Source organism: Pristiophorus japonicus, chromosome 3 (genome assembly GCF_044704955.1).
Source record: "Pristiophorus japonicus isolate sPriJap1 chromosome 3, sPriJap1.hap1, whole genome shotgun sequence".
NCBI classification, from domain to species: domain Eukaryota; kingdom Metazoa; phylum Chordata; class Chondrichthyes; family Pristiophoridae; genus Pristiophorus; species Pristiophorus japonicus.
Window position 1 is genome coordinate 327,446,440 of NC_091979.1, and position 24,987 is coordinate 327,471,426.

Genomic DNA, 24,987 nt, shown 5'->3' on the forward strand with positions numbered 1-24,987 from the left:
AATTTTTTTCATTCGGATACTTATCCAACTCCGTTTTGAAAGATAAGATTGAGTCTGACTCCACCGCCCTTTAGAGAAGTGTATTCCAGATTCTAACCACTTGCTGAGGAATGGCCACTCCTGTTCCTATGTATAAAGGCAGAGAAACACGGGATCAATTCCTGCCACACTCACAACCTTGCTAAGTATAGCACCGTCATTCTATTCTCGTGACACAAGCTGCAGAAGTGTAGTCCAGTTGTTGAGGTTGAAGCTCTGGTTATGTTCCCAACAATCTTGCTTCCGCAGCGTTTCCGTAGTGTAGTGGTTATCACATTCGCCTCACACGCGAAAGGTACCCGGTTCGAAACCGGGTGGAAACATTATGCAAACGTGTTCAATTAATGATTAGATAAAATTAAATCATTCATATTAGTGGTTCAATATTAACAGAGTGCAGTGTCTCACGATGCTGTTCCATTTGATGATTTCTCTCTGCAGTTCTGTTCACACTCAAATTCTACACAGTGTCTCTCACTCCCTCCCGTTTCCAGCCCTGACGCTGGAGAAACCATATCTCAAAGCTGCACATTCCGTGCATTCAGGTCAGCTGTGAGAGATTATTAAAGGATCCTGCCACGCCACCACGCTTCACAACAGAAAATTAAAGCCACAAACAAACTCATCGACGAATCGCTCTTCCCCAGCTCCAGAGTGAGTGAGGGCGGGACAAGCCCTCACTTCCGCTCCCACACTCTCCAATCAGCCGCTGCCGGCGGAAAGCGGAGAATGCAGCATCAAACAGCGGTTTACCGCCCTTCACTGGGCTGCAAAATGCCACCGTTCGAGACAACGCTCCCCGTACACCGAACAGCAGCCTCATAAAATGCTTCATCTCAGCTTCCTGAGTTCGAGCCCCAGCTTGCACGAACACTTCTTCAATGGAAACAGCATTAATTATCTGATTGCCACGTTTTGCATCATGAAAGTAATCCTAACCGATAATTATATAATCATAGAGGTTTACAGCATGGAATGAGTCATTTACGCCCATCGTATCTGCACCGGCCAACAAATGCCCAGTTTTAGGTGTGTACCCCTGCACCTTATTGCATTTCATGTGCACATCGAAGAACTTGTTAAATGTGGTGAGGGTTTCTGCCTGCACCACACTTTCAGGCAGTGAGTTTGAGACCCCCACAAACATCTGCATGCAGAATGTTCACTTCAAATCCCCTTTAACCCTGACACTAATTACTTTTAAATTATGCAGCCTGGTTGTTGACCACTCCACTATGTGAAATAGACCCTTTTAATCAACAATATCTAGGCCCCTCCTATTTTTATACACCTCAATGCTGTCGCCCATCAGCCTCCTCTGCTCCAAGGAAAACAAACCCATCCTATCCAATCTGTCCTCATAGCATAGTTGCTCCACTCCCGGCAACATCTACGTAAATCTCCTCTGTACCCTCTCCAGCGTATTCACGTTCTTCCATCAATGCGGTGAACAGAACTGCACGCAGTACTCCAGCTGTGGCCTAACCAGAATTTTATACAGTTCTAGCATAACCCACTTGCTGTTATGTTCCTTGCTTCTGCCAATAAATGCAACCATTCCATATGACTTCTTAACCAACTTTTCAAACTCGCCAGCTACCTTCAGGGATCTGTGGACAAGCAATCCCAGTTGCCTTTGTTCCTCTACACTTCTCAATGTCATACCAGTTGATGTGTATTCTCTTTCCTTGTTAGCCCTCCACAAATGCGCGATCTCTCACATCTCTGGATTAAATTCCATTTGCCACTGCTCTACCCCCTTATCAGTTGATTGATATCTTCCTGGAGTCTCCAGCTTTCTTCTTCATTATCAACCACACTGCCTATTTTAATAACACCTGAAAACTTCGTAATCATAACACCGATATTCAAGTTTAGATCATTGATAAATACCATAAAAAGCAATGGATCTGGCACTGAAAACTGTGGAACCCCACTAGAAACATCCTTCCAGTCACAAAAACACCCATCAAACATTACCGTTTGCTTCCTGCCTCTGAGCCAAATTTGATCCAATTTGCCACTGCGCCCTGAATCACATGGGCTTTTACTTAGAAAATGCATAATCATTAAATGTTATCCTGCCTTCATGGGAAAACATCATTAATTGACTGATGATCTTCATTTGCACAACTAAAGAAATGTTAACTGAAGGAGAGTCCTTAATTGAATAACTTATCTGTGCTCTGCACTTTACCTCTGAATCCATAAACCATTTTGGACACTGTGCTTTAGAAGTCTGCTTCAAAATGTTCCTTGCTGGTAACATGTACATGGGACGTTGGAAACAGTGAGATAGACTGTAGTGCAAGGGACTGGTTATTGTGAAACAGCAAAGAAAATATACATTCTGGAAGAATACCATCGAAAAGAAGTGTGGCCCTAACAGCCAAAAAGAAGATGAAGTGCTGAGCCCTTTTCAGCAAAAAAATCTTTGCCCAAACATTTCTCTGACCGAATCTTCACAAAACAAAAATGATGCTTTTAAAGTCATTAAACCCGAATTTTCGTGCACCCGAATTTTCTGAATCAGATGCCTCTCGTTGTGCCGACTGAATCCATGTCCCTTTCAATATTCTGCTGACATGCACACTATTAAATATGCCACTAACTTATAGAATCAAAGAATAAGGGAATGTTTGCAGCCCGTCGAGCACATGCCAACTCTCAACAAGTCTCACTCCCCTGTCATTTACCCACAGCTGTGCAATTTTTTTCATTCGGATACTTATCCAACTCCGTTTTGAAAGATAAGATTGAGTTTGACTCCACCGCCCTTTAGAGCAGTGTATTCCAGATTCTAACCACTTGCTGAGGAATGGCCACTCCTGTTCCGATGTATAAAAACAGAGAAACACAGGATCAATTCCTGCCACACTCACAACCTTGCTAAATATAGCACCGTCATTCTATTCTCGTGACACAAGCTGCAGAAGTGTAGTCCAGTTGTTGAGGTTGAAGCTCTGGTTATGTTCCCAACAATCTTGCTTCCGCAGCGTTTCCGTAGTGTAGTGGTTATCACATTCGCCTCACACGCGAAAGGTACCCGGTTCGAAACCGGGTGGAAACATTATGCAAACGTGTTCAATTAATGATTAGATAAAATTAAATCATTCATATTAGTGGTTCAATATTAACAGAGTGCAGTGTCTCACGATGCTGTTCCATTTGATGATTTCTCTCTGCAGTTCTGTTCACACTCAAATTCTACACAGTGTCTCTCACTCCCTCCCGTTTCCAGCCCTGACGCTGGAGAAACCATATCTCAAAGCTGCACATTCCGTGCATTCAGGTCAGCTGTGAGAGATTATTAAAGGATCCTGCCACGCCACCACGCTTCACAACAGAAAATTAAAGCCACAAACAAACTCATCGACGAATCGCTCTTCCCCAGCTCCAGAGTGAGTGAGGGCGGGACAAGCCCTCACTTCCGCTCCCACACTCTCCAATCAGCCGCTGCCGGCGGAAAGCGGAGAATGCAGCATCAAACAGCGGTTTACCGCCCTTCACTGGGCTGCAAAATGCCACCGTTCGAGACAACGCTCCCCGTACACCGAACAGCAGCCTCATAAAATGCTTCATCTCAGCTTCCTGAGTTCGAGCCCCAGCTTGCACGAACACTTCTTCAATGGAAACAGCATTAATTATCTGATTGCCACGTTTTGCATCATGAAAGTAATCCTAACCGATATTTATATAATCATAGAGGTTTACAGCATGGAAGGAGTCATTTAAGCCCATCGTATCTGCACCGGACAACAAATGCCCAGTTTTAGGTGTGTCCCCCTGCACCTTATTGCATTTCATGTGCACATCTAAGAACTTGTTAAATGTGGTGAGGGTTTCTGCCTGCACCACACTTGCAGGCAGTGAGTTTGAGACCCCCACAAACATCTGCATGCAGAATGTTCACTTCAAATCCCCTTTAACCCTTACACTAATTACTTTTAAATTATGCATCCTGGTTGTTGACCACTCCACTATGTGAAATAGACTCTTTTAATCAACAATATCTAGGCCCCTCCTATTTTTATACACCTCAATGCTGTCGCCCATCAGCCTCCTCTGTTCCAAGGAAAACAAACCCACCCTATCCAATCTGTCCTCATAGCAAAGTTGCTCCACTCCCGGCAACATCTACGTAAATCTCCTCTGTACCCTCTCCAGCGTATTCACGTCCTTCCTTCAATGCGGTGACTAGAACTGCACGCAGTACTCCAGCTGTGGCCTAACCAGAATTTTATACAGTTCTAGCATAACCCACTTGCTGTTCTGTTCCTTGCTTCTGCCAATAAATGCAACCATTCCATATGACTTCTTAACCAACTTTTCCAACTGGCCAGCTACCTTCAGGGATCTGTGGACAAGCAATCCCAGTTACCTTTGTTCCTCTACACTTCTCAATGTCATACCAGTTGATGTGTATTCCCTTTCCTTGTTCGCCCTCCACAAATGCGCGATCTCTCACATCTCTGGATTAAATGCCATTTGCCACTGCTCTACCTCCTTATCAGTTGATTGATATCTTCCTGGAGTCTCCAGCTTTCTTCTTCATTATCAACCACACTGCCTATTTTAATAACACCTGAAAACTTCGTAATCATAACACCTATATTCAAGTTTAGATCATTGATAAATACCATAAAAAGCATTGGATCTGGCACTGAAAACTGTGGAACCCCACTGGAAACATCCTTCCAGTCACAAAAACACCCATCAAACATTACCCTTTGCTTCCTGCCTCTGAGCCAAATTTGGATCTAATATGCCACTTCGCCCTGAATCACATGGGCTTTTACTTAGAAAATGCATAATCATTAAATGTTATCCTGCCTTCATGGGAAAACATCATTAATTGACTGATGATCTTCATTTGCACAACTAAAGAAATGTTAACTGAAGGAGAGTCCTTAATTGAATAACTTATCTGTGCTCTGCACTTTACCTCTGAAGCCATGAACCATTTTGGACACTGTGCTTTAGAAGTCTGCTTCAAAATGTTCATTGCTTTTAACATGTACATGAGACGTTGGAAACAGTGAGATAGACTGTAGTGCAAGGGACTAGTTATTGTGAAACAGCAAAGAAAATATACATTCTGGAAGAATAACATCGAAAAGAAGTGTGACCCAAGCAGCCAAAAAGAAGATGAAGTGCTGAGCCCTTTTCAGCAAAAAATTATTTTCCCTAACATTTCTCTGACCGAATCTTCACAAAACAAAAATGATGCTTTTAAAGTTATTAAACCCGAATTGTCGTGCACCCGAATCTTCTGAATCAGATGCCTCTCGTTGTGCCGACTGAATCGATGTGCCTTTCAATATTCTGCTGACATGAACAGTATTAAATGTGCCACTAACTTATAGAATCAAAGAATAAGGGAATGGTTGCAGCCCGTCGAGCCCATGCCAACTCTCAACAAGTCTCACTCCCCTGTCATTTATCCACAGCTGTGCCATTTTTTTCATTCGGATACTTATCCAACTCCGTTTTGAAAGATAAGATTGAGTCTTACTCCACCGCCCTTTAGAGCAGTGTATTCCAGATTCTAACCACTTGCTCAGGAATGGCCACTCCTGTTCCTATGTATAAAGGCAGAGAAACACGGGATCAATTCCTGCCTCACTCACAACCTTGCGAAATACAGCACCGTCATTCTGTTCTCGTGACACAAGCTCCAGAAGTGTAGTCCAGCTGTTGAGGTTAAAGCTCTGGTTATGTTCCCAACAACGTTACTGGCACAGCGTTTCCGTAGTGTAGTGGTTATTACGTTCGCCTCACAAGCGAAAGGTCCCCGGTTCGAAACCGGGCGGAAACATTATGCAAACGTGTTCAATTAATGATGAGATAAAATTAAATCATTCATATTAGTGCTTCAATATTAACAGAGTGCAGTGTCTCACGATGCTGGTCCATTTGCTGATTTCTCTCTGCAGTTCTGTTCACACTCAAATTCTACACAGTGTCTCTCACTCCCTCCCGTTTCCAGCCCTGACGCTGGAGAAACCATATCTCAAAGCTGCACATTCCGTGCATTCAGGTCAGCTGTGAGAGATTATTAAAGGATCCTGCCACGCCACCACGCTTCACAACAGAAAATTAAAGCCACAAACAAACCCATCGACTAATCGCTCTTCCCCAGCTCCAGAGTGAGTGAGGGCGGGACAAGCCCTAACTTCCGCTCTCACACTCTCCAATCAGCCGCTGCCGGCGGAAAGCGGAGAATGCAGCATCAAACAACGGTTTGCCGCCCTTCACTGGGCTGCAAAATGCCACCGTTCGAGACAACGCTCCCCGTACACCAAACAGCAGCCTCATAAGATGCTTCATCTCAGCTTCCTGAGTTCGAGCCCCAGCTTGCACGAACACTTCTTCACTGGAAACACCATTAATTATCTGATTGCCACGTTTTGCATCATGAAAGTAATCCTAACCGATAATTATATAATCATAGAGGTTTACAGCATGGAAGGAGTCATTTAAGCCCATCGTATCTGCACCGGCCAACAAATGTCCAGTTTTAGATATGTCCCCCTGCACCTTATTGCATTTCATGTGCACATCTCAGAACTTGTTAAATGTGGTGAGGGTTTCTGCCTGCACCACACTTTCAGGCAGTGAGTTTGAGACCCCCACAAACATCTGCATGCAGAATGTTCACTTCAAATCCCCTTTAACCCTTACACTAATTACTTTTAAATTATGCAGCCTGGTTGTTGACCACTCCACTATGTGAAATAGACCCTGTTAATCAACAATATCTAGGCCCCTCCTTTTTATATACACCTGAATGCTGTCGCCCATCAGCCTCCTCTGTTCCAAGGAAAACAAACCGATCCTATCCAATCTGTCCTCATAGCAAAGTTGCTCTACTCCCGGCAACATCTACGTAAATCTCCTCTGTACCCTCTCCAGCGTATTCACGTCCTTCCTTCAATGCGGTGACTAGAACTGCACGCAGTACTCCAGCTGTGGCCTAACCAGAATTTTATACAGTTCTAGCAAAACCCACTTGCTGTTCTGTTCCTTGCTTCTGCCAATAAATGCAACCATTCCATATGACTTCTTAACCAACTTTTCCACCTGACCAGCTACCTTCAGGGATCTGTGGACAAGCAATCCCAGTTACCTTTGTTCCTCTACACTTCTCAATGTCATACCAGTTGATGTGTATTCCCTTTCCTTGTTAGCCCTCCACAAATGCGCGATTTCTCACATCTCTGGATTAAATTCCATTTGCTACTGCTCTACTTCCTTATCAGTTGATTGATTTCTTCCTGGAGTCTCCAGCTTTCTTCTTCATTATCAATCACACTGCCTATTTTAATAACACGTGAAAACTTCGTAATCATAACACCTATATTCAAGTTTAGTTCATTGATAAATACCATAAAAAGCAATGGATCTGGCACTGAAAACTGTGGAACCCCACTGGAAACATCCTTCCAGTCACAAAAACACCCATCAAACATTACCCTTTGCTTCCTGCCTCTGAGCCAAATTTGGATCCAATTTGCCACTTCGCCCTCACTCACATGGGCTTTTACTTAGAAAATGCATAATCATTAAATGTTATCCTGCCTTCATGGGAAAACATCATTAATTGACTGATGATCTTCATTTGCACAACTAAAGAAATGTTAACTGAAGGAGAGTCCTTAATTGAATAACTTAGCTGTGCTCTGCACTTTACCTCTGAATCCATAAACCATTTTGGATACTGTGCTTTAGAAGTCTGCTTCAAAATGTTCATCGCTGGAAACATGTACATGAGACGTTGGAAACAGTGAGATAGACTGTAGTGCAAGGGACTGGTTATTGTGAAACAGCAAATAAAATATACATTCTGGAAGAATACCATCGAAAAGCAGTGTGGCCCGAACAGCCAAAAAGAAGATGAAGTGCTGAGCCCTTTTCAGCAAAAAATTATTTTCCCAAACATTTCTCCGACCGAATCTTCACAAAACAAAAATTATGCTTTTAAAGTCATTAAACCCGAATTTTCGTGCACCCGAATCTTCTGAATCAGATGCCTCTCGTTGTGCCGACTGAATCCATGTCCCTTTCAATATTCTGCTGACATGCACACTATTAAATGTGCCACTAACTTATAGAATCAAAGAATAAGGGAATGGTTGCAGCCCGTCGAGCCCATGCCAACTCTCAACAAGTCTCACTCCCCTGTCATTTACTCACAGCTGTGCAATCTTTTTCATTCGGATACTTATCAAGCTCCGTTTTGAAAGATAAGATTGAGTCTGACTCCACCGCCCTTTAGAGCAGTGTATTCCAGATTCTAACCACTTGCTGAGGAATGGCCACTCCTGTTCCTATGTATAAAGGCAGAGAAACACGGGATCAATTCCTGCCACACTCACAACCTTGCTAAATATAGCACCGTCATTCTATTCTCGTGACACAAGCTCCAGAAGTGTAGTCCAGCTGTTGAGGTTAAAGCTCTGGTTATGTTCCCAACAATGTTAATGCCACAGCGTTTCCGTGGTGTAGTGGTTATCACATTCGCCTAACACGCGAAAGGTCCCCGGTTCGAAACCGGGCGGAAACATTATGCAAACGTGTTCAATTAATGATAAGATAAAATTAAATCATTCATATTAGTGGTTCAATGTTAACAGAGTGCAGTGTCTCACGATGCTGTTCCATTTGCTGATTTCTCTCGAAAGTTCTGTTCACACTCAAATTCTACACAGTGTCTCTCACTCCCTTCCGTTTCCAGCCCTGACGCTGGAGAAACCATATCTCAAAGCTGCACATTCCGTGCATTCAGGTCAGCTGTGAGAGATTATTAAAGGATCCTGCCACGCCACCACGCTTCACAACAGAAAATTAAAGCCACAAACAAACCAATCGACTAATCGCTCTTCCCCAGCTCCAGATTGAGTGAGGGCGGGACAAGCCCTAACTTCCGCTCCCACACTCTCCAATCAGCCGCTGCCGGCGGAAAGCGGAGAATGCAGCATCAAACAGCGATTTACCGCCCTTCACTGGGCTGCAAAATGCCACCGTTCGAGACAACGCTCCCCGTACACCGAACAGCAGCCTCATAAGATGCTTCATCTCAGCTTCCTGAGTTCGAGCCCCAGCTTGCACGAACACTTCTTCACTGGAAGCACCATTAATTATCTGATTGCCACGTTTTGCATCATGAAAGTAATCCTAACCGATAATTATATAATCATAGAGTTTTACAGCATGGAAGGAGTCATTTAAGCCCATCGTATCTGCACCGGCCAACACATGTTCAGTTTTAGGTGTGTACCCTGCACCTTATTGCATTTCATTTGCACATCTAAGAACTTGTTAAATGTGGTGAGGGTTTCTGCCTGCACCACACTTTCAGGCAGTGAGTTTGAGACCCCCACAAACATCTGCATGCAGAATGTTCACTTCAAATCCCCTTTAACCCTTACACTAATTACTTTTAAATTATGCAGCCTGGTTGTTGACCACTCCACTCTGTGAAATAGACCCTTTTAATCAACAATATCTAGGCCCCTCCTATTTTTACACACCTCAATGCTGTCGCCCATCAGCCTCCTCTGTTCCAAGGAAAACAAACCCATCCTATCCAATCTGTCCTCATAGCAAAGTTGCTCCACTCCCGGCAACATCTACGTAAATCTCCTCTGTACCCTCTCCAGTGTATTCACGTTCTTCCTTCAATGCGGTGACCAGAACTGCACGCAGTACTCCAGCTGTGGCCTAACCAGAATGTTATACAGTTCTAGCATAACCCACTTGCTGTTCTGTTCCTTGCTTCTGCCAATAAATGCAACCATTCCATATGACTTCTTAACCAACTTTTCCAACTGGCCAGCTACCTTCAGGGATCTGTGGACAAGCAATCCCAGTTACCTTTGTTCCTCTACACTTCTCAATGTCATACCAGTTGATGTGTATTCCCTTTCCTTGTTAGCCCTCCACAAATGCGCGATCTCTCACATCTCTGGATTAAATTCCATTTGCCACTGCTCTACCCCCTTATCAGTTGATTGTATCTTCCTGGAGTCTCCAGCTTTCTTCTTCATTATCAACCACACTGCCTATTTTAATAACACCTGAAAACATCGTAATCATAACAACTATATTCAAGTTTAGATCATTGATAAATACCATAAAAAGCAGTGGATCTGGCACTGAAAACTGTGGAACCCCACTGGAATCATCCTTCCAGTCACAAAAACACCCATCAAACATTAAACTTTGCTTCCTGCCTCTGAGCCAAATTTGGATCCAATTTGCCACTTCGCCATGAATCACATGGGCTTTTACTTAGAAAATGCATAATCATTAAATGTTATCCTGCCTTCATGGGAAAACATCATTAATTGACTGATGATCTTCATTTGCACAACTAAAGAAATGTTAACTGAAGGTGAGTCCTTAATTGAATAACTTATCTGTGCTCTGCACTTTACCTCTGAATCCATAAACCATTTTGGACACTGTGCTTTAGAAGTCTGGTTCAAAATGTTCATTGCTGGTAACATGTACATGAGACGTTGGAAACAGTGAGATAGACTGTAGTGCAAGGGACTGGTTATTGTGAAACAGCAAAGAAAATATCCATCTGGAAGAATACCATCGAAAAGAAGTGTGGCCCTAACAGCAAAAAAGAAGATGAAGTGCTGAGCCCTTTTCAGCAAAAAATACTTTTCCCAAACATTTCTCTGACCGATTCTTCACAAAACAAAAATGATGCTTTTAAAGTCATTAAACCCGAATTTTCTTGCACCCGAATCTTCTGAATCAGATGCCTCTCGTTGTGCCGACTGAATCCATGTCCCTTTCAATATTCTGCTCACATGCACACTATTAAATGTGCCACTAACTTATAGAATCAAAGAATAAGGGAATGGTTGCAGCCCGTCGAGCCCATGCCAACTCTCAACAAGTCGCACTCCAATGTCATTTACCCACAGCTGTGCAATTTTTTTCATTCGGATACTTATCCAACTCCGTTTTGAAAGATAAGATTGCGTCTGACTCCACCGCCCTTTAGAGCAGTGTATTCCAGATTCTAACCACTTGCTGAGGAATGGCCACTCCTGTTCCCATGTATAAAGGCAGAGAAACACGGGATCAATTCCTGCCACACTCACAACCTTGCAAAATATCGCACCGTTATTCTATTCTCCTGACACAAGCTCCAGAAGTGTCGTCCAGCTGTTGAGGTTAAAGCTCTGGTTATGTTCCCAACAATGTTACTGCCACAGCGTTTCCGTAGTGTAGTGGTTATCACGTTCGCCTAACACGCGAAAGGTCCCCGGTTCGAAACCGGGCGGAAACATTATGCAAACGTGTTCAATTAATGATAAGATAAAATTAAATCATTCATATTAGTGGTTCAATGTTAACAGAGTGCAGTGTCTCACGATGCTGTTCCATTTGCTGATTTCTCTCTGCAGTTCTGTTCACACTCAAATTCTACACAGTGTCTCTCACTCCCTCCCGTTTCCAGCCCTGACGCTGGAGAAACCATATCTCAAAGCTGCACATTCCGTGCATTCAGGTCAGCTGTGAGAGATTATTAAAGGATCCTGCCACGCCACCACGCTTCACAACAGAAAATTAAAGCCACAAACAAACCCATCGACCAATCGCTCTTTCCCAGCTCCAGAGTGAGTGAGGGCGGGACAAGCACTAACTTCCGCTTCCACACTCTCCAATCAGCCGCTGCCGGCGGAAAGTGGAGAATGCAGCATCAAACAGCGGTTTACCGCTCTTCACTGGGCTGCAAAATGCCAGCGTTCGAGAGAACGCTCCCCGTACACCGAACAGCAGCCTCATAAGATGCTTCATCTCAGCTTCCTGAGTTCGAGCCCCAGCTTGCACGAACACTTCTTCACTGGAAACACCATTAATTATCTGATTGCCACGTTTTGCATCATGAAAGTAATCCTAACCGATAATTATATAATCATAGAGGTTTACAGCATGGAAGGAGTCATTTAAGCCCATCGTATCTGCACCGGCCAACAAATGCCCAGTTTTAGTTGTGTACACCTGCACCTTATTGCATTTCATGTGCACATCTCAGAACTGGTTAAATGTGGTGAGGGTTTCTGCCTGCACCACACTTTCAGTCAGTGAGTTTGAGACCCCCACAAACATCTGCATGCAGAATGTTCACTTCAAATCCCCTTTAACCCTTACACTAATTACTTTTAAATTATGCAGCCTGGTTGTTGACCACTCCACTATGTGAAATAGACCCTTTTAATCAACAATATCTAGGCCCCTCCTATTTTTATACACCTCAATGCTGTCGCCCATCAGCCTCCTCTGTTCCAAGGAAAACAAACCCATCCGATCCAATCTGTCCTCATAGCAAAGTTGCTCCACTCCCGGCAACATCTACGTAAATCTCCTCTGTACCCTCTCCAGCGTATTCACGTTCTTCCTTCAATGCGGTGACCAGAACTGCACGCAGTACTCCAGCTGTGGCCTAACCAGAATTTTATACAGTTCTAGCATAACCCACTTGCTGTTCTGTTCCTTGCTTCTGCCAATAAATGCAACCATTCCATATGACTTCTTAACCAACTTTTCCTACTGGCCAGCTTCCTTCAGGGATCTGTGGACAAGCAATCCCAGTTACCTTTGTTCCTCTACACTTCTCAATGTCATACCAGTTGATGTGTATTCCCTTTCCTTGTTAGTCCTCCACAAATGCGCGATCTCTCACAACTCTGGATTAAATTGAATTTGCCACTGCTCTACCCCCTTATCAGTTGATTGATATCTTCCTGGAGTCTCCAGCTTTCTTCTTCATTATCAACCACACTGCCTATTTTAATAACACCTGAAAACTTCGTAATCATAACACCTATATTCAAGTTTAGATCATTGATAAATACCATAAAAAGCAATGGATCTGGCACTGAAAACTGTGGAACCCCACTGGAAACATCCTTCCAGTCACAAAAACACCCATCAAACATTACCCTTTGCTTCCTGCCTCTGAGCCCAATTTGGATCCAATTTGCCACTTCGCCCTGAATCACATGGGCTTTTACTTAGAAAATGCATAATCATTAAATGTTATCCTGCCTTCATGGGAAAACATCATTAATTGACTGATGATCTTCATTTGCACAACTAAAGAAATGTTAACTGAAGGAGAATCCTTAATTTAATAACTTATCTGTGCTCTGCACTTTACCTCTGAATCCATAAACCATTTTGGACACTGTGCTTTAGAAGTCTGCTTCAAAATGTTCATTGCTGGTAACATGTACATGAGACGTTGGAAACAGTGAGATAGACTGTAGTACAAGGGACTGGTTATTGTGAAACAGCAAAGAAAATATACATTCTGGAAGAATACCATCGAAAAGAAGTGTGGCCCGAACAGCCAAAAAGAAGATGAAGTGCTGAGCCCTTTTCAGCAAGAAATTATTTTTCAAACATTTCTCTGACCGAATCTTCACAAAAGAAAAATGATGCTTTTAAAGTCATTAAACCCGAATTTTCGTGCACCCGAATCTTCTGAATCAGATGCCTCTCGTTGTGCCGGCTGAATCCATGTCCCTTTCAATATTCTGCTGACATGCACACTATTAAATGTGCCACTAACTTATAGAATCAAAGAATAAGGGAATGGATGCAGCCCGTCGAGCCCATGCCAACTCTCAACAAGTCTCACTCCCCTGTCATTTACCCACAGCTGTGCAATTTTTTTCATTCGGATACTTATCCAACTCCGTTTTGAAAGATAAGATTGAGTCTGACTCCACCGCCCTTTAGAGAAGTGTATTCCAGATTCTAACCACTTGCTGAGGAATGGCCACTCCTGTTCCTATGTATAAAGGCAGAGAAACACGGGATCAATTCCTGCCACACTAACAACCTTGCTAAATATAGCACCGTTATTCTATTCTCGTGACACAAGCTCCAGAAGTGTAGTCCAGCTGTTGAAGTTAAAGCTCTGGTTATGTTCCCAACAACGTTACTGGCACAGCGTTTCCGTAGTGTAGTGGTTATCACGTTCGCCTCACACGCGAAAGGTCCCCGGTTCGAAACCGGGCGGAAACATTATGCAAACATTATGCAAAAATCATTCATATTTGTGCTTCAATATTAACAGAGTGCAGTGTCTCACGATGCTGGTCCATTTGCTGATTTCTCTCTGCAGTTCTGTTCACACTCAAATTCTACACAGTGTCTCTCACTCCCTCCCGTTTCCAGCCCTGACGCTGCACATTCCGTGCATTCAGGTCAGCTGTGAGAGATTATTAAAGGATCCTGCCACGCCACCACGCTTCACAACAGAAAATTAAGCCACAAACAAACCCATCGACTAATCGCTCTTCCCCAGCTCCAGAGTGAGTGAGGGCGGGACAAGCCCTAACTTCCGCTCTCACACTCTCCAATCAGCCGCTGCCGGCGGAAAGCGGAGAATGCAGCATCAAACAGCGGTTTACCGCCCTTCACTGGGCTGCAAAATGCCACCGTTCGAGACAACGCTCCCCGTACACCAAACAGCAGCCTCATAAGATGCTTCATCTCAGCTTCCTGAGTTCGAGCCCCAGCTTGCACGAACACTTCTTCACTGGAAACACCATTAATTATCTGATTGCCACGTTTTGCATCATGAAAGTAATCCTAACCGATAATTATATAATCATAGAGGTTTACAGCATGGAAGGAGTCATTTAAGCCCATCGTATCTGCACCGGCCAACAAATGTCCAGTTTTAGATGTGTCCCCCTGCACCTTATTGCATTTCATGTGCACATCTCAGAACTTGTTAAATGTGGTGAGGGTTTCTGCCTGCACCACACTTTCAGGCAGTGAGTTTGAGACCCCCACAAACATCTGCATGCAGAATGTTCACTTCAAATCCCCTTTAACCCTTACACTAATTACTTTTAAATTATGCAGCCTGGTTGTTGACCACTCCACTATGTGAAATAGACCCTGTTAATCAACAATATCTAGGCCCCTCCTTTTTATATGCACCTTAATGCTGTCGCCCATCAGCCTCCTCTGTTCCAAGGAAAACAAACCCATCCTATCCAATCTGTCCTCATAGCAAAGTTGCTCCACTCCCGGCAACATCTACGTAAATCTCCTCTGTACCCTCTCCAGCGTATTCACGTCCTTCCTTCAATGCGGTGACTAGAACTGCACGCAGTACTCCAGCTGTGGCCTAAGCAGAATTTTATACAGTTCTAGCAAAACCCACTTGCTGTTCTGTTCCTTGCTTCTGCCAATAAATGCAACCATTCCATATGACTTCTTAACCAACTTTTCCACCTGACCAGCTACCTTCAGGGATCTGTGGACAAGCAATCCCAGTTACCTTTGTTCCTCTGCACTTCTCAATGTCATACCAGTTGATGTGTATTCCCTTTCCTTGTTAGCCCTCCACAAATGCGCGATTTCTCACATTTCTGGATTAAATTCCATTTGCCACTGCTCTACTCCCTTATCAGTTGATTGATTTCTTCCTGGAGTCTCCAGCTTTCTTCTTCATTATCAATCACACTGCCTATTTTAATAACACCTGAAAACTTCGTAATCATAACACCTATATTCAAGTTTAGATCATTGATAAATACCATAAAAAGCAATGGATCTGGCACTGAAAACTGTGGAACCCCACTGGAAACATCCTTCCAGTCACAAAAACACCCATCAAACATTACCCTTTGCTTCCTGCCTCTGAGCCAAATTTGGATCCAATTTGCCACTTCGCCCTGAATCACATGGGCTTTTACTTAGAAAATGCATAATCATTAAATGTTATCCTGCCTTCATGGGAAAACATCATTAATTGACTGATGATCTTCATTTGCACAACTAAAGAAATGTTAACTGAAGGAGAGTCCTTAATTGAATAACTTATCTGTGCTCTGCACTTTACCTCTGAAGCCATAAATCATTTTGGACACTGTGCTTTAGAAGTCTGCTTCAAAATGTTCATTGCTGGTAACATGTACATGAGACGTTGGAAACAGTGAGATAGACTGTAGTGCAAGGGACTGGTTATTGTGAAACAGCAAAGAAAATATCCATCTGGAAGAATACCATCGAAAAGAAGTGTGACCCGAACAGCCAAAAAGAAGATGAAGTGCTGAGCCCTTTTCAGCAAAAAATTCTTTTCCCAAACATTTCACTGACCGAATCTTCACAAAACAAAAATGATGCTTTTAAAGGCATTAAACCCGAATTTTCGTGCACCCGAATCTTCTGAATCAGATGCCTCTCGTTGTGCCGACTGAATCCATGTCCCTTTCAATATTCTGCTGACATGCACACTATTAAATGTGCCACTAACTTATAGAATCAAAGAATAAGGGAATGGTTGCAGCCCGCGAGCCCATGCCAACTCTCAACAAGTCTCACTCCCCTGTCATTTACCCACAGCTGTGCAATTTTTTTCAGTCGGACACTTATACAACTCCGTTTTGAAAGATAAGATTGAGTCTGGCTCCACCGCCCTTTAGAGAAGTGTATTCCAGATTCTAACCACTTGCTGAGGAATGGCCACTCCTGTTCCTATGTATAAAGGCAGAGAAACACGGGATCAATTCCTGCCACACTCACAACCTTGCTAAATATAGCACCGTCATTCTATTCTCGTGACACAAGCTCCAGAAGTGTCGTCCAGCTGTTGAGGTTAAAGCTCTGGTTATGTTCCCAACAATCTTAATGCCACAGCGTTTCCGTAGTGTAGTGGTTATCACGTTCGCCTAACACGCGAAAAGTCCCCGGTTCGAAACCGGGCGGAAACATTATGCAAACGTGTTCAATTAATGAGAAGATAAAATTAAATCATTCATATTAGTTGTTCAATGTTAACAGAGTGCAGTGTCTCACGATGCTGTTCCATTTGCTGATTTCTCTCTGCAGTTCTGTTCACACTCAAATTCTACACAGTGTCTCTCACTCCCTCCCGTTTCCAGCCCTGACGCTGGAGAAACCATATCTCAAAGCTGCACATTCCGTGCATTCAGGTCAGCTGTGAGAGTTTATTAAAGGATCCTGCCACGCCACCACGCTTCACAACAGAAAATTAAAGCCACAAACAAACCCATCGACTAATCGCTCTTCCTCAGCTCCAGAGTGAGTGAGGGCGGGACAAGCCCTAACTTCCGCTCCCACACTCTCCAATCAGCCGCTGCCGGCGGAAAGCGGAGAATGCAGCATCAAACAGCGGTTTACCGCCCTTCACTGGGCTGCAAAATGCCACCGTTCCAGACAACGCTCCCCGTGCTCCGAACAGCAGCCTCATAAGATGCTTCATCTCAGCTTCCTGAGTTCGAGCCCCAGCTTGCACGAACACTTCTTCACTGGAAACACCATTAATTATCTGATTGCCACGTTTTGCATCATGAAAGTAATCCTAACCGATAATTATATAATCATAGAGGTTTACAGCATGGAAGGAGTCATTTAAGCCTATCGTATCTGCACCGGCCAACAAATGCCCAGTTTTAGGTGTGTACCCCTACACCTTATTGCATTTCATGTGCACATCTCAGAACTGGTTAAATGTGGTGAGGGTTTCTGCCTGCACCACACTTTCAGGCAGTGAGTTTGAGACCCCCACAAACATCTGCATGCAGAATGTTCACTTCAAATCCCCTTTAACCCTTACACTAATTACTTTTAAATTATGCAGCCTGGTTGTTGACCACTCCACTATGTGAAATAGACCCTTTTAATCAACAATATCTAGGCCCCTCCTATTTTTATACACCTCAATGCGGTCGCCCATCAGCCTCCTCTGTTCCAAGGAAAACAAACCCATCCTATCCAATCTGTCCTCATAGCAAAGTTGCTCCACTCCCGGCAACATCTACGTAAATCTCCTCTGTACCCTCTCCAGCGTATTCACGTTCTTCCATCAATGCGGTGACCAGAACTGCACGCAGTACTCCAGCTGTGGCCTAACCAGAATTTTATACAGTTCTAGCATAACCCACTTGCTTTTCTGTTCCTTGCTTCTGCCAATAAATGCAACCATTCCATATGAATTCTTCATCAACTTTTCCAACTGGCCAGCTACCTTCAGGGATCTGTGGACAAGCAATCCCAGTTACCTTTGTTTCTCTACACTTATCAATGTCATACCAGTTGATGTGTATTCCCTTTCCTTGTTAGCCCTCCACAAATCCGCGATCTCTCACATCTCTGGATTAAATTCAATTTGCCACTGCTCTACCCCCTTATCAGTTGATTGATATCTTCCTGTAGTCTCCAGCTTTCTTCTTCATTATCAACCACAATGCCTATTTTAATAACACCTGAAAACTTCGTAATCATAATACTTATATTCAAGTTTAGATCATTGATAAATACCATAAAAAGCAATGGATCTGGCACTGAAAACTGCGGAACCACACTGGAAACATCCTTCCAGTCACAAAAACACCCATCAAACATTACCCTTTGCTTCCTGCCTCTGAGCCAAATTTTGATCCAATTTGCCACTTCGCCCTGAATCACATGGGCTTTTACTTAGAAAATGCATAATCATTAAATGTTATACTGCCTTCATGGGAAAACATCATTAATTGACTGATGATCTTCATTTGCACAACTAAAGAAATGTTAACTGAAGGAGAATCCTTAATTGAATAACTTATCTGTGCTCTGCACTTTACCTCTGAATCCATAAACCATTTTGGACACTGTGCTTTAGAAGTCTGCTTCAAAATGTTCATTGCTGGTAACATGTACATGAGACGTTGGAAACAGTGAGATAGACTGCAGTGCAAGGGACTGGTTATTGTGAAACAGCAAAGAAAATATACATTCTGGAAGAATACCATCGAAAAGAAGTGTGGCCCTAACAGCCAAAAAGAAAATGAAGTGCTGAGCCCCTTTAAGCAAAAAATTCTTTTTCAAACATTTCTCTGACCGAATCTTCACAAAAGAAAAATGATGCTTTTAAAGTCATTAAACCCGAATTTTCGTGCACCCGAATCTTCTGAATCAGATGCCTCTCGTTGTGCCGACTGAATCCATGTCCCTTTCAATATTCTGCTGACATGCACACTATTAAATGTGCCACTAACTTATAGAATCAAAGAATAAGGGAATGGATGCAGCCCGTCGAGCCCATGCCAACTCTCAACAAATCTCACGCCCCTGTCATTTACACACAGCTGTGCAATTTTTTTCATTCGGATACTTATCCAACTCCGTTTTGAAAGATAAGATTGAGTCTGACTCCACCGCCCTTTAGAGAAGTGTATTCCAGATTCTAACCACTTGCTGAGGAATGGCCACTCCTGTTCCTATGTATAAAGGCAGAGAAACACGGGATCAATTCCTGCCACACTCACAACCTTGCTAAATGTAGCACCGTTATTCGATTCTCGTGACACAAGCTCCAGAAGTGTAGTCCAGCTGTTGAGGTTAAAGCTCTGGTTATGTTCCCAACAATGTTAATGCAACAGCGTTTCCGTAGTGTAGTGGTTATCACGTTCGCCTAACACGCGAAAGGTCCCCGGTTCGAAACCGGGCGGAAACATTATGCAAACGTGTTCAATTAATGATTAGATAAAATTAAATCATTCATATTCGTGGTTCAATATTAACAGAGTGCAGTGTCTCACGATGCTGTTCCATTTGCTGATTTCTCTCTACAGTTCTGTTCACACTCAAATTCTACACAGTGTCTCTCACTCCCTCCCGTTTCCAGCCCTGAGGCTGGAGAAACCATATCTCAAAGCTGCACATTCCGTGCATTCAGGTCAGCTGTGAGAGATTATTTAAGGATGCTGCCACGCCACCACGCTTCACAGCAGAAAATTAAAGCCACAAACAAACCCATCGACTAATCGCTCTTCCCCAGCTCCAGAGTGAGTGAGGGCGGGACAAGCCCTAACTTCCGCTCCCACACTCTCCAATCAGCCGCTGCCGGCGGAAAGCGGAGAATGCAGCATCAAACAGCGGTTTACCGCCCTTCACTGGGCTGCAAAATGCCACCGTTCGAGACAACGCTCCCCGTGCTCCGAACAGCAGCCTCATAAGATGCTTCATCTCAGCTTCCTGAGTTCGAGCCCCAGTTTGCATGAACACTTCTTCACTGGAAACACCATTAATTATCTGATTGCCACGTTTTGCATTATGAAAGTAATCCTAACCGATAATTATATAATCATAGAGGTTTACAGCATGGAAGGAGTCATTTAAGCCCATCGTATCTGCACCGGCCAACAAATGCCAAGTTTTAGGTGAGCACCCCTGCACCTTATTGCATTTCATGTGCACGTCTAAGAACTTGTTAAATGTGGTGAGGGTTTCTGCCTGCTTCAAAATGTTCATTGCTGGTAACATGTACATGGGAAGTTGGAAACAGTGAAATAGACTGTAGTGCAAGGGACTGATTATTGTGAAACAGCAAAGAAAATATACATTCTGGAAGAATACCATCCAAAAGAAGTGTGACCCGAACAGCCAAAAAGAAGATGAAGTGCTGAGTCCTTTTCAGCAAAAAATTCTTTTCCCAAACATTTCTCTGACCGAATCTTCACAAAACAAAAATGATGCTTTTAAAGTCATTAAACCCGAATTTTCGTGCAACCGAATCTTCTGAATCAGATGCCTCTCGTTGTGCCTACTGAATCCATGTCCCTTTCAATATTCTGCTGACATGCACACTATTAAATGTGCCACGAACGTATACAATCAAAGAATAACGGAATGGGTGCAGCCCGTCGAGCCCATGCCAACTCTCAACAAGTCTCACTCCCCTGTCATTTACCCACAGCTGTGCAATATTTTGCATTCGGATACTTATCCAACTCCGTTTTAAAAGATAAGATTGAGTCTGACTCCACCGCCCTTTAGAGCAGTGTATTCCAGATTCTAACCACTTGCTGAGGAATGGCCACTCCTGTTCCTATGTATAAAGGCAGAGAAACACGTGATCAATTCCTGCCACACTCACAACCTTGCTAAATATCGCACCGTTATTCTATTCTCGTGACACAAGCTACAGAAGTGTAGTCCAGCTGTTGAGGTTAAAGCTCTGGTTATGTTCCCAACAATGTTACTGCTGCAGCGTTTCCGTAGTGTAGTGGTTATCACGTTCGCCTAACACGCGAAAGGTCCCCGATTCGAAACCGGGTGGAAACATTATGCAAAAGTGTTCAATTAATGATTCGATAAAATTAAATCATTCATATTCGTGGTTCAATATTAACAGAGTGCAGTGTCTCACGATGCTGTTCCATTTGCTGATTTCTCTCTACAGTTCTGTTCACACTCAAATTCTACACAGTGTCTCTCACTCCCTCCCGTTTCCAGCCCTGACGCTGGAGAAACCATATCTCAAAGCTGCACATTCCGTGCATTCAGGTCAGCTGTGAGAGATTATTTAAGGATGCTGCCACGCCACCACGCTTCACAGCAGAAAATTAAAGCCACAAACAAACCCATCGACTAATCGCTCTTCCCCAGCTCCAGAGTGAGTGAGGGCGGGACAAGCCCTAACTTCCGCTCCCACACTCTCCAATCAGCCGCTGCCGGCGGAAAGCGGAGAATGCAGCATCAAACAGCGGTTTACCGCCCTTCACTGGGCTGCAAAATGCCACCGTTCGAGACAACGCTCCCCGTGCTCCGAACAGCAGCCTCATAAGATGCTTCATCTCAGCTTCCTGAGTTCGAGCCCCAGTTTGCATGAACACTTCTTCACTGGAAACACCATTAATTATCTGATTGCCACGTTTTGCATTATGAAAGTAATCCTAACCGATAATTATATAATCATAGAGGTTTACAGCATGGAAGGAGTCATTTAAGCCCATCGTATCTGCACCGGCCAACAAATGCCAAGTTTTAGGTGAGCACCCCTGCACCTTATTGCATTTCATGTGCACGTCTAAGAACTTGTTAAATGTGGTGAGGGTTTCTGCCTGCTTCAAAATGTTCATTGCTGGTAACATGTACATGGGAAGTTGGAAACAGTGAAATAGACTGTAGTGCAAGGGACTGATTATTGTGAAACAGCAAAGAAAATATACATTCTGGAAGAATACCATCCAAAAGAAGTGTGACCCGAACAGCCAAAAAGAAGATGAAGTGCTGAGTCCTTTTCAGCAAAAAATTCTTTTCCCAAACATTTCTCTGACCGAATCTTCACAAAACAAAAATGATGCTTTTAAAGTCATTAAACCCGAATTTTCGTGCAACCGAATCTTCTGAATCAGATGCCTCTCGTTGTGCCTACTGAATCCATGTCCCTTTCAATATTCTGCTGACATGCACACTATTAAATGTGCCACGAACGTATACAATCAAAGAATAACGGAATGGGTGCAGCCCGTCGAGCCCATGCCAACTCTCAACAAGTCTCACTCCCCTGTCATTTACCCACAGCTGTGCAATATTTTGCATTCGGATACTTATCCAACTCCGTTTTAAAAGATAAGATTGAGTCTGACTCCACCGCCCTTTAGAGCAGTGTATTCCAGATTCTAACCACTTGCTGAGGAATGGCCACTCCTGTTCCTATGTATAAAGGCAGAGAAACACGTGATCAATTCCTGCCACACTCACAACCTTGCTAAATATCGCACCGTTATTCTATTCTCGTGACACAAGCTACAGAAGTGTAGTCCAGCTGTTGAGGTTAAAGCTCTGGTTATGTTCCCAACAATGTTACTGCTGCAGCGTTTCCGTAGTGTAGTGGTTATCACGTTTGCTTCACACGCGAAAGGTCCCCGGTTCGAAACCGGGTGGAAACATTATGCAAAAGTGTTCAATTAATGATTCGATAAAATTAAATCATTCATATTAGTGGTTCAATATTAACAGAGTGCAGTGTCTCACGATGCTGTTCCATTTGATGATTTCTCTCCGCAGTTCTGTTCACACTCAAATTCTACACAGTGTCTTTCACTCCCTCCCGTTTCCAGCCCTGACGCTGGAGAAACCATATCTCAAAGCTGCACATTCCGTGCATTCAGGTCAACTGTGAGAGATTATTAAAGGATCCTGCCACGCCACCACGCTTCACACCAGAAAATTAAAGCCACAAACAAACCCATCGACTAATCGCTCTTCCCCAGCTCCAGAGTGAGTGAGGGCGGGACAAGCCCTAACTTCCGCTCCCACACTCTCCAATCAGCCGCTGCCGGCGGAAAGCGGAGAATGCAGTATCAAACAGCGGTTTACCGCCCTTCACTGGGCTGCAAAATGCCACCGTTCGAGACAACGCTACCCGGACACCGAACAGCAGCCTCATAAGATGCTTCATCTCAGCTACCTGAGTTCGAGCCCCAGCTTGCACGAACACTTCTTCACTGGAAACACCATTAATTATCTGATTGCCACGTTTTGCATCATGAAAGTAATCCTAACCGATAATTATATAATCATAGAGGTTTACAGCATGGAAGGAGTCATTTAAGCCCATCGTATCTGCACCGGCCAACAAATGCCCTGCACCTTATTGCATTTCATGTGCACATCTAAGAACTTGTTAAATGTGGTGAGGGTTTCTGTCTGCTTCAAAATGTTCATTGCTGGTAACATGTACATGGGACTTTGGAAACAGTGAGATAGACTGTAGTGCAAGGGACTGTTTATTGTGAAACAGCAAAGAAAATATACATTCTGGAAGAATACCATCGAAAAGAAGTGTGACCCTAACAGCCAAAAAGAAGATGATGTGCTGAGTCCTTTTCAGCAAAAAATTATTTTCCCAAACATTTCTCTGACCGAATCTTCACAAAACAAAAATGATGCTTTTAAAGTCATTAAACCGGAATTTTCGTGCACCCGTATCTTCTGAATCAGATGCCTCTCGTTGTGCCGACTGAATCCATGTCCCTTTCAATATTCTGCTGACATGCACACTTCTTAACCAACTTTTCCAACTCGCCAGCTACCTTCAGGGATCTGTGGACAAGCAATCCCAGTTGCCTTTGTTCCTCTACACTTCTCAATGTCATACCAGTTGATGTGTATTCCCTTTCCTTGTTAGCCCTCCACAAATGAGCGATCTCTCACATCTCTGGATTAAATTCCATTTGCCACTGATCTACCCCCTTATCAGTTGATTGATATCTTCCTGGAGTCTCCAGCTTTCTTCTTCATTATCAACCACACTGCCTATTTTAATAACACCTGAAAACTTCGTAATCATAACACCGATATTCAAGTTTAGATCATTGATAAATACCATAAAAAGCAATGGATCTGGCACTAAAAACTGTGGAACCCCACTAGAAACATCCTTCCAGTCACAAAAACACCCATCAAACATTACCGTTTGCTTCCTGCCTCTGAGCCAAATTTGGATCCAATTTGCCACTGTGCCCTGAATCACATGGGCTTTTACTTAGAAAATGCATAATCATTAAATGTTATCCTGCCTTCATGGGAAAACATCATTAACTGACTGATGATCTTCATTTGCACAACTAAAGAAATGTTAACTGAAGGAGAGTCCTTAATGGAATAACTTATCTGTGCTCTGCACTTTACCTCTGAATCCATAAACCATTTTGGACACTGTGCTTTAGAAGTCTGCTTCAAAATGTTCCTTGCTGGTAACATGTACATGGGACGTTGGAAACAGTGAGATAGACTGTAGTGCAAGGGACTGGTTATTGTGAAACAGCAAAGAAAATATACATTCTGGAAGAATACCATCGAAAAGAAGTGTGGCCCTAACAGCCAAAAAGAAGATGAAGTGCTGAGCCCTTTTCAGCAAAAGAATCTTTGCCCAAACATTTCTCTGACCGAAACTTCACAAAACAAAAATGATGCTTTTAAAGTCATTAAACCCGAATTGTAGTGCACCCGAATCTTCTGAATCAGATGCCTCTCGTTGTGCCGACTGAATCCATGTGCCTTTCAATATTCTGCTGACATGCACACTATTAAATGTGCCACTAACTTATAGAATCAAAGAATAAGGTAATGGTTGCAGCCCGTCGAGCCCATGCCAACTCTCAA

General features: G+C 43.5%; 10 non-coding genes across 10 annotated transcripts; all 10 read left to right on the plus strand.

Moving 5' to 3' along the window:
• The first annotated feature begins 289 nt into the window (after positions 1 to 289).
• On the plus strand, positions 290 to 362 carry trnav-cac (transfer RNA valine (anticodon CAC)). The gene has a single exon. It is a non-coding gene; the product is annotated as a tRNA-Val (tRNA).
• Positions 363 to 3,036: 2,674 nt separating this feature from the next.
• On the plus strand, positions 3,037 to 3,109 carry trnav-cac (transfer RNA valine (anticodon CAC)). Its single transcript has one exon. It is a non-coding gene; the product is annotated as a tRNA-Val (tRNA).
• Positions 3,110 to 5,784: 2,675 nt separating this feature from the next.
• Positions 5,785 to 5,857, plus strand: trnav-cac (transfer RNA valine (anticodon CAC)). The gene has a single exon. It is a non-coding gene; the product is annotated as a tRNA-Val (tRNA).
• Positions 5,858 to 8,532: 2,675 nt separating this feature from the next.
• Positions 8,533 to 8,605, plus strand: trnav-aac (transfer RNA valine (anticodon AAC)). The gene has a single exon. It is a non-coding gene; the product is annotated as a tRNA-Val (tRNA).
• Positions 8,606 to 11,277: 2,672 nt separating this feature from the next.
• On the plus strand, positions 11,278 to 11,350 carry trnav-aac (transfer RNA valine (anticodon AAC)). The gene has a single exon. It is a non-coding gene; the product is annotated as a tRNA-Val (tRNA).
• A 2,674-nt stretch (positions 11,351 to 14,024) lies between these two features.
• Positions 14,025 to 14,097, plus strand: trnav-cac (transfer RNA valine (anticodon CAC)). The gene has a single exon. It is a non-coding gene; the product is annotated as a tRNA-Val (tRNA).
• A 2,632-nt stretch (positions 14,098 to 16,729) lies between these two features.
• trnav-aac (transfer RNA valine (anticodon AAC)) lies at positions 16,730 to 16,802 on the plus strand. Its single transcript has one exon. It is a non-coding gene; the product is annotated as a tRNA-Val (tRNA).
• Positions 16,803 to 19,476: 2,674 nt separating this feature from the next.
• On the plus strand, positions 19,477 to 19,549 carry trnav-aac (transfer RNA valine (anticodon AAC)). The gene has a single exon. It is a non-coding gene; the product is annotated as a tRNA-Val (tRNA).
• Positions 19,550 to 21,086: 1,537 nt separating this feature from the next.
• Positions 21,087 to 21,159, plus strand: trnav-aac (transfer RNA valine (anticodon AAC)). Its single transcript has one exon. It is a non-coding gene; the product is annotated as a tRNA-Val (tRNA).
• A 1,537-nt stretch (positions 21,160 to 22,696) lies between these two features.
• Positions 22,697 to 22,769, plus strand: trnav-cac (transfer RNA valine (anticodon CAC)). Its single transcript has one exon. It is a non-coding gene; the product is annotated as a tRNA-Val (tRNA).
• Positions 22,770 to 24,987: the final 2,218 nt, after the last annotated feature.